The sequence below is a fragment of the Oncorhynchus masou genome, chromosome 23, assembly GCF_036934945.1.
Source record: "Oncorhynchus masou masou isolate Uvic2021 chromosome 23, UVic_Omas_1.1, whole genome shotgun sequence".
Classification (NCBI taxonomy): domain Eukaryota; kingdom Metazoa; phylum Chordata; class Actinopteri; order Salmoniformes; family Salmonidae; genus Oncorhynchus; species Oncorhynchus masou.
This window is the reverse complement of record NC_088234.1, coordinates 1,527,764-1,537,763: the sequence shown is the minus strand read 5'-3', so window position 1 is coordinate 1,537,763 and position 10,000 is coordinate 1,527,764. Positions and strand designations below refer to the sequence as shown.

At 40.4% G+C, this 10,000-nt stretch overlaps 1 pseudogene; it reads left to right on the top strand.

Annotated features, from left to right (window-relative positions):
- The window catches only part of LOC135511220 (ephrin type-B receptor 4b-like), a 99,451-nt pseudogene that overhangs the window by 18,361 nt on the left and 71,090 nt on the right, over window positions 1-10,000 (top strand).

Below are 10,000 nucleotides of genomic sequence, written 5' to 3'. Positions count from 1 at the left end.
TATTATTATATTTTATATTATATTATTATATTAGATATTTTATATTATATTATATATTTTATATTATAATATTTTATATTATATTATTATATTTTATATTATATTATTATAGTATATATATTATATTATTTTATTATATATTTTATATTATTGTATTTTATATTATATTATATATTTTATATTATATTATATATTTTATATTATATTATGATATTTTATATTATATTATTATATTTTTTATTATATTATTATATTCTAAATTTTATATTATATTATTATATTTTATATTGTATTATTATATATTTTATATTATATTATATATTTTATTATTTTATTTTATATTTTGTATTATATTATTATATTATATATATTTGTATTTTCTTCTTATATATTATTATATATTATGCTCTATTATTATGTGTTGTTCTATTTTATATAACAGGATCAGCCTGTAGTGTGGTGTTCCACTTTAATTTTGAGTGTGACTCCAAATCCAGACCTCCATGGGTTGATAAATTTGATTTCCATTGATCATTTTTGTGTGATTTTGTTGTCAGCACATTCAACTATGTAAAGAAAAAGTATTTAATAAGAATATTTCATTCATTCAGATCTAGCATGTGTTATTTTAGTGTTCCCTTTATTTTTTTGAGCAGTGTGTATCCAACCCAACTCCAAATACTGTATCCATGACTATATCCAACCCAACTCAAAATACTATATCCATGACTATATCCAACCCAACTCCATATACCTGCAACATCCTCCAGCATGACCGGTTTGGCGGTGGGTCAGTCATGGTGTGGGGTGGCATTTCTTTGGGGGGCTGCACAGCCCTCCATGTGCTCGACCAGAGGTAGCCTGACTGCCATTAGGTACCGAGATGAGATCCTCAGACCCCTTGTGAGACCATATGCTGGTGCGGTTGGCCCTGGGTTCCTCCTAATGCAAGACAATGCTAGACCTCATGTGGCTGGAGTGTGTCAGCAGTTCCTGCAAGAGGATGGCATTGATGCTATGGACTGGCCCCCACGTTCCCCAGACCTGAATCTGTCCTCCACTAATTACCTGTATTAATGGCACCTTTTTGAACTTGTTATCAATATAAAAGGCACCTGTCCACAACCTCAAACAGTCACACTCCAAACTCCATTATGACCAAGACCAAAGAGCTGTCAAAGGACACCAGAAACAAAATTGTAGACCTGCACCAGGCTGGGAAGACTGAATCTGCAATAGGTAAGCAGCTTGGTTTGAAGTTGAGTTTGGAGTGTGACTGTTTGAGGTTGTGGACAGGTGTCCTTTATACTGATAACAAGTTCAAACAGGTGCCATTAATACAGGTAACGAGTGGAGGACAGAGGAGCCTTTTAAACAAGAAGTTACAGGTCTGTGAGAGCCAGAAATCTTGCTTTTTTGTAGGTGACCAAGTACTTATTTTACACCATAATGTGCAAATAAGTTCATAAAAAATCCTACAATGTGATTTTCTGGATTTTTTTTCTAATTTTGTCTGTCATAGTTGAAGTGTACCTATGATGAAAATTACAGGCCTCTCTCATATTTTTAAGTGGGAGAACTTGCACAATTGATGGCTGACTAAATACTTTTTTGCCCCACTGCATATGTTGTTCTATTTTATATTATATTTTTATATCATATATATTTGTATTATATTATTATATATTGTGTTCTATTAATATATGTTGTTCTAAATTATATTATATTATTATATCATATATATTTGTATTATATCATTATATATTGTGTTCTATTAATATATGTTGTTCTATATTATATGATCCTGTGTTAATTCTAAGTCACCTCCCTCCTTCCTCTAGAAGTGGTAATGAACACTAAACTAGAGACGTCAGATCTACGATGGACCGTTTACCCACACACAGACTCTGAGGTATACACACACACACACACACACACACACACACACACACACACACACACACACACACACACACACACACACACACACACACACACACACACACTAATGCACCGTATTGCTGGAACCAATTCATAACACATGTCATCTTGATGTTCTGGTGCTGTTCGGACAGTTTAAAGTCTTGATGTTCTGGTGCTGTTCGGACAGTTTAAAGTCTTGATGTTCTGGTGCTGTTCGGGCAGTTTAAAGTCTTGATGTTCTGGTGCTGTTCGGACAGTTTAAAGTCTTGATGTTCTGGTGCTGTTCGGACAGTTTAAAGTCTTGATGTTCTGGTGCTGTTCGGACAGTTTAAAGTCTTGATGTTCTGGTGCTGTTCGGGCAGTTTAAAGTCTTGATGTTCTGGTGCTGTTCGGGCAGTTTAAAGTCTTGATGTTCTGGTGCTGTTCGGGCAGTTTAAAGCCTTGATGTTCTGGTGCTGTTCGGGCAGTTTAAAGTCTTGATGTTCTGGTGCTGTTCGGACAGTTTAAAGTCTTGATGTTCTGGTGCTGTTCGGACAGTTTAAAGTCTTGATGTTCTGGTGCTGTTCGGACAGTTTAAAGTCTTGATGTTCTGGTGCTGTTCGGGCAGTTTAAAGTCTTGATGTTCTGGTGCTGTTCGGGCAGTTTAAAGCCTTGATGTTCTGGTGCTGTTCGGACAGTTTAAAGTCTTGATGTTCTGGTGCTGTTCGGACAGTTTAAAGTCTTGATGTTCTGGTGCTATTCGGACAGTTTAAAGTCTTGATGTTCTGGTGCTGTTCGGACAGTTTAAAGTCTTGATGTTCTGGTGCTGTTCGGGCAGTTTAAAGCCTTGATGTTCTGGTGCTGTTCGGGCAGTTTAAAGCCTTGATGTTCTGGTGCTTTTCGGGCAGTTTAAAGTCTTGATGTTCTGGTGCTGTTCGGGCAGTTTAAAGTCTTGATGTTCTGGTGCTATTCGGACAGTTTAAAGTCTTGATGTTCTGGTGCTGTTCGGACAGTTTAAAGTCTTGATGTTCTGGTGCTGTTCGGACAGTTTAAAGTCTTGATGTTCTGGTGCTGTTCGGACAGTTTAAAGTCTTGATGTTCTGGTGCTGTTAAGACAGTTTAAAGTCTTGATGTTCTGGTGCTGTTCGGACAGTTTAAAGTCTTGATGTTCTGGTGCTGTTAAGACAGTTTAAAGTCTTGATGTTCTGGTGCTATTCGGACAGTTTAAAGTCTTGATGTTCTGGTGCTATTCAGGCTGTTTAAAGTATTGATGTTCTGGTGCTGTTCGGACAGTTTAAAGTCTTGATGTTCTGGTGCTGTTCGGACAGTTTAAAGTCTTGATGTTCTGGTGCTATTCGGACAGTTTAAAGTCTTGATGTTCTGGTGCTGTTCGGACAGTTTAAAGTCTTGATGTTCTGGTGCTGTTCGGACAGTTTAAAGTCTTGATGTTCTGGTGCTGTTAAGACAGTTTAAAGTCTTGATGTTCTGGTGCTGTTCGGACAGTTTAAAGTCTTGATGTTCTGGTGCTGTTCAGGCTGTTTAAAGTATTGATGTTCTGGTGCTATTCAGGCTGTTTAAAGTATTGATGTTCTGGTGCTGTTCGGACAGTTTAAAGTCTTGATGTTCTGGTGCTGTTCGGACAGTTTAAAGTATTGATGTTCTGGTGCTGTTCGGACAGTTTAAAGTCTTGATGTTCTGGTGCTGTTCGGACAGTTTAAAGTCTTGATGTTCTGGTGCTGTTCAGGCTGTTTAAAGTATTGATGTTCTGGTGCTGTTCAGGCAGTTTAAAGTCTTGATGGGGACTTATTGTAGAGGAATGTAACTGTTTTCTGGGTGATTTTAGTTCTGCTTCCCATGACTGGGTTTTTATTTATTTTAATATGTATATTTATGCTGTATATACATGGCACTCAAAAACACTCTATGATGTCATAACCCTCTAACCTGTAGTATATGATGTCATAACCCTCTAACCTGTATTATATGATGTCATAACCCTCTAACCTGTATTATATGATGTCATAACCCTCTAACCTGTATTATATGATGTCATAACCCTCTAACCTGTATTATATGATGTCATAACCCTCTAACCTGTATTATATGATGTCATAACCCTCTAACCTGTATTATATGATGTCATAACCCTCTAACCTGTATTGTATGATGTCATAACCCTCTAACCTGTATTGTATGATGTCATAACCCTCTAACCTGTATTGTATGATGTCATAACCCTCTAACCTGTATTGTATGATGTCTCAGTGGGAGGAGATGAGTGGTCTGGATGATGAAGGGACCAGCGTGAGAACTTATCAGCTGTGTCCTGGAGACAGCAGCACCTCTCATTGGCTTAGGAGCCGGCTGATCCCCCGAAGGACTGCCTCCGTGCTCTACGTAGAGATACGGTACGGACACACTGATTGGTTGATTGGTTTATAAATATTTTCAGTGATTGGTTGATTCATTGTTTGTGGTCGCTAGGTTACTCTCTAGGTTTCTTCCTTGTAGAGAGTTTTTGCTAGCCGCTATGCTTCTGCCTCAGCATTGCCTGCTCTTTGGGGTTTTAGACTGGGTTTCTGTAACACATGAAGATGTAAAAAATGGCTTCATAAATACATTTGATTGACTTGTTGATTGATTGATTATTGTATCGATGTATATATTGATTGACAGGTTTACGATGATGGAGTGTTCGTCTCTTCCCTTCAACTCCCACCGGTCCTGTAAAGAGACGTTCAACCTGCACTACTATCAGACAGACACGGACGAAGCTACCAACACACACCCTGCCTGGATGGAAAACCCCTATACTAAGGTACAGTTCCCATGGATACATAGAACGTCGTGATTGGAGTATCTGAAGTGCAGTACAGCACTCCTTTGAAATGAAGTCATTTTTAGACAAATATGGAAATGGCTAATTTTGTCACTTTCGTGGCTATGTGGTGAAGCCATACGCAACTCCTGAAGAAACGGACTTGAAGCTAGCTAGTGTATTAAGAGTTAGAGAACCTACCAACTGACTTGAAGCTAGCTAGTGTATTAAGAGTTAGAGAACCTACCAACTGACTTGAAGCTAGCTAGTGTATTAAGAGTTAGAGAACCTACCAACTGACTTGAAGCTAGCTAGTGTATTAAGAGTTAGAGAACCTACCAACTGACTTGAAGCTAGCTAGTGTATTAAGAGTTAGAGAACCTACCAACTGACTTGAAGCTAGCTAGTGTATTAAGAGTTAGAGAACCTACCAACTGACTTGAAGCTAGCTAGTGTATTAAGAGTTAGAGAACCTACCAACTGACTTGAAGCTAGCTAGTGTATTAAGAGTTAGAGAACCTACCAACTGACTTGAAGCTAGCTAGTGTATTAAGAGTTAGAGAACCTACCAACTGACTTGAAGCTAGCTAGTGTATTAAGAGTTAGAGAACCTACCAACTGACTTGAAGCTAGCTAGTGTATTAAGAGTTAGAGAACCTACCAACTGACTTGAAGCTAGCTAGTGTATTAAGAGTTAGAGAACCTACCAACTGACTTGAAGCTAGCTAGTGTATTAAGAGTTAGAGAACCTACCAACTGACTTGAAGCTAGCTAGTGTATTAAGAGTTAGAGAACCTACCAACTGACTTGAAGCTAGCTAGTGTATTAAGAGTTAGAGAACCTACCAACTGACTTGAAGCTAGCTAGTGTATTAAGAGTTAGAGAACCTACCAACTGACTTGAAGCTAGCTAGTGTATTAAGAGTTAGAGAACCTACCAACTGACTTGAAGCTAGCTAGTGTATTAAGAGTCAGAGAACCTGCCAACAGGGTTGGAGTGTGTCCCCATTGACAACCAACCAACCAACCAACCAACCAAACAAACAATCCTTCCTTGTTTATGGACCATTACAGGAAGACCCCTCCAGATGACCTTCTTGGTTTACCAACCTGTCTAACCCTCTGACCCCTCCAGATGACCTTCTTCGTTTACCATCCTGTCTAACCCTCTGACCCCTCCAGATGACCTTCTTGGTTTACCATCCTGTCTAATCCTCTGACCCCTCCAGATGACCTTCTTGGTTTACCATCCTGTCTAACCCTCTGACCCCTCCAGATGACCTTCTTGGTTTACCATCCTGTCTAACCCTCTGACCCCTCCAGACGACCTTCTTGGTTTACCATCCTGTCTAACCCTCTGACCCCTCCAGATGACCTTCTTGGTTTACCATCCTGTCTAACACTCTGACCCCTTCAGATGACCTTCTTGGTTTACCATCCTGTCTAACCCTCTGACCCCTCCAGATGACCTTCTTGGTTTACCATCCTGTCTAACCCTCTGACCCCTCCAGATGACCTTCTTGGTTTACCAACCTGTCTAACACTCTGACCCCTCCAAATGACCTTCTTGGTTTACCATCCTGTCTAACCCTCTGACCCCTCCAGATGACCTTCTTGGTTTACCATCCTGTCTAACCCTCTGACCCCTCCAGATGACCTTCTTGGTTTACCATCCTGTCTAACCCTCTGACCCCTCCAGATGACCTTCTTGGTTTACCATCCTGTCTAACCCTCTGACCCCTCCAGATAACCTTGGTTTACCATCCTGTCTAACCCTCTGACCCCTCCAGATGACCTTGGTTTACCATCCTGTCTAACCCTCTGACCCCTCCAGATGACCTTCTTGGTTTACCATCCTGTCTAACCCTCTGATTCCCAGGTGGACACAGTAGCAGCTGACTTCCTGCTTCGTAGGGGCGGAGAGAGGAAGTCCAACGTGAAGACTCTCAGGATTAGTCGGTTGACTAAAAGGGGCGTGTACCTAGCCTTCCAGGCACAGGGAGTCTGCATGGCCTTATTGGCTGTCAGGGTACGAGATCTTTAACAACTTCCTTACCTTTACCTCAAACTAGTGTTTGTGTGTCTTTCAACATTCCGCAGTTTTCTGAAGTTTTACAAAATCCCAGGCAAATGTGCGTATTCTGAGGTCAATCAATCGATACATTTCTTCACTTTCCAGTTATTTTCTAACCTGTATTTTGTCCCCAAGGTGTATTTTAAGAAGTGCCCCACCCTGACGCGTTCCTTCTCCCGATTCCCTGAGACTGTTCCACATACCTTGGTGGAGGGGGCTCAAGGAGAGTGTGTAGACAACGCCGTGACCCCCCCGGGCGAGCTGGCACGCCCTCCCAGCATGCTGTGCGGTGAGGACGGACAGTGGGTCGGTCAGCCGGCCACTGCCTGCGCCTGTCGGCCAGGGTATGAAGCTACAGACACAGACCTCCGATGCAGAGGTGAGAGAGAGAGTAACAGAGATAATATGTCAAAGAGAGTAACAGAGATAATATGTCAGAGAGAGTAACAGAGATAATGTCAGAGAGAGTAACAGAGATAATGTCAGAGAGTAACAGAGATAATATGTCAGAGAGAGTAACAGAGATAACATGTCAGAGAGAGTAACAGAGATAATATGTCAGAGAGTAACAGAGATAATATGTCAGAGAGAGTAACAGAGATAATGTCAGAGAGAGTAACAGAGATAATATGTCAGAGAGAGTAACAGAGATAATATGTCAGAGCGAGTAACAGAGATAATATGTCAGAGAGAGTAACAGAGATAATATGTCAGAGAGAGTAACAGAGATAACATGTCAGAGAGAGTAACAGAGATAACATGTCAGAGAGAGTAACAGAGATAACATGTCAGAGAGAGTAACAGAGATAACATGTCAGAGAGAGTAACAGAGATAATATGTCAGAGAGAGTAACAGAGATAATATGTCAGAGAGTAACAGAGATAATATGTCAGAGAGAGTAACAGAGATAATATGTCAGAGAGAGTAACAGAGATAATATGTCAGAGAGAGTAACAGAGATAATATGTCAGAGAGTAACAGAGATAATGTCAGAGAGAGTAACAGAGATAATGTCAGAGAGAGTAACAGAGATAATATGTCAGAGAGAGTAACAGAGATAATATGTCAGAGAGTAACAGAGATAATATGTCAGAGAGAGTAACAGAGATAATATGTCAGAGAGAGTAACAGAGATAATATGTCAGAGAGAGTAACAGAGATAATATGTCAGAGAGTAACAGAGATAATGTCAGAGAGAGTAACAGAGATAATGTCAGAGAGAGTAACAGAGATAATATGTCAGAGAGAGTAACAGAGATAATATGTCAGAGAGAGTAACAGAGATAATGTCAGAGAGAGTAACAGAGATAATATGTCAGAGAGAGTAACAGAGATAATATGTCAGAGAGAGTTACAGAGATAATGTCAGAGAGAGTAACAGAGATAATATGCCAGAGAGAGTAACAGAGATAATATGTCAGAGAGAGTAACAGAGATAATATGTCAGAGAGAGTAACAGAGATAATATGTCAGAGAGAGTAACAGAGATAATATGTCAGAGAGTAACAGAGATAATATGTCAGAGAGAGCAACATAGATAATATGTCAGAGAGAGTAACAGAGATAATATGTCAGAGAGAATAACAGAGATAATGTCAGAGAGAGTAACAGAGATAATATGTCAGAGAGAGTACCAGAGATAATGTCAGAGAGAGTACCAGAGATAATATGTCAGAGAGAGTAACAGAGATAATATGTCAGAGAGAGTAACAGAGATAATATGTCAGAGAGAGTTACAGAGATAATATGTCAGAGAGAGTAACAGAGATAATATGTCAGAGAGAATAACAGAGATAATGTCAGAGAGAGTAACAGAGATAATATGTCAGAGAGAGTACCAGAGATAATGTCAGAGAGAGTACCAGAGATAATATGTCAGAGAGAGTAACAGAGATAATATGTCAGAGAGAGTAACAGAGATAATATGTCAGAGAGAGTTACAGAGATAATGTCAGAGAGAGTAACAGAGATAATATGGCTGTTCCACTGATGTCAGAAGGTGAATTCACCAATTTGTAAGTCGCTCTGGATAAGAGCGTCTGCTAAATGACTTAAATGTAAATGTAAATGTAATATGTCAGAGAGAGTAACAGAGATAATATGTCAGAGAGAGTAACAGAGATAATATGTCAGAGAGAGTAACAGAGATAAACAGACGAGAGGGAGAAACAGAAGAGAGATGGTAACAGACTAGAGGGAGATGGTAACAGACTAGAGGGAGAAACAGAAGGTAACAGACTAGAGGGAGAAACAGAAGAGAGATGGTAACAGACTAGAGAGAGATGGTAACAGACTAGAGGGAGAAACAGAAGAGAGATGGTAACAGACTAGAGGGAGAAACAGAAGAGAGATGGTAACAGACTAGAGGGAGAAACAGAAGAGAGATGGTAACAGACTAGAGGGAGAAACAGAAGAGAGATGGTAACAGATGAGAGAGAGATGGTAACAGACGAGAGAGAGATGGTAACAGACTAGATGGAGAAACAGAAGAGAGATGGTAACAGACGAGAGAGAGATGGTAACAGACGAGAGAGAGATGGTAACAGACTAGAGAGAGATGGTAACAGACTAGAGGGAGATGGTAACAGACTAGAGGGAGAAACAGAAGAGAGATGGTAACAGACTAGTGGGAGAAACAGAAGAGAGATGGTAACAGACTAGAGGGAGATGGCAACAAGATGGAAGGTTGTGGGAGGGATGGAGAGTTGTGGGAAGAAGGAAGGAGAGAAAAGTCTTGGTGAGTGATAGAGGTTAGAGGTCAACCTGCTGCTCTAAAGCTTTGTGTGTGTGTGTGTGTGTGTGTGTGTGTGTGTGTGTGTGTGTGTGTGTGTGTGTGTGTGTGTGTGTGTGTGTGTGTGTGTGTGTGTGTGTGTGTGTGTGTGTGAGAGAGACATTGTGTCTGTGTGTTAGCCAGTTCAGTGTATGGAAAAGGAGAGGTATGTCAGTCTGGGGATAAAGCCACATCAAAGGAACAGAGGGATAGAGAGAACAAGAGAATGAAAGAGAAATGATGGAGAGATGAGCCAGGGTGTCGTCTCTCTCCCGGGTCAAATTACCCACGCTGCACCTCACCACACCCTGCTCCACCTGCAAAGCTGAGGCTCATCTGTATTCTATAGCTGGGAGTGATAGGATACGCTACTGTATCACACACACACACACACACACACACAGCGGAGACACACGCACACACACACACACACACA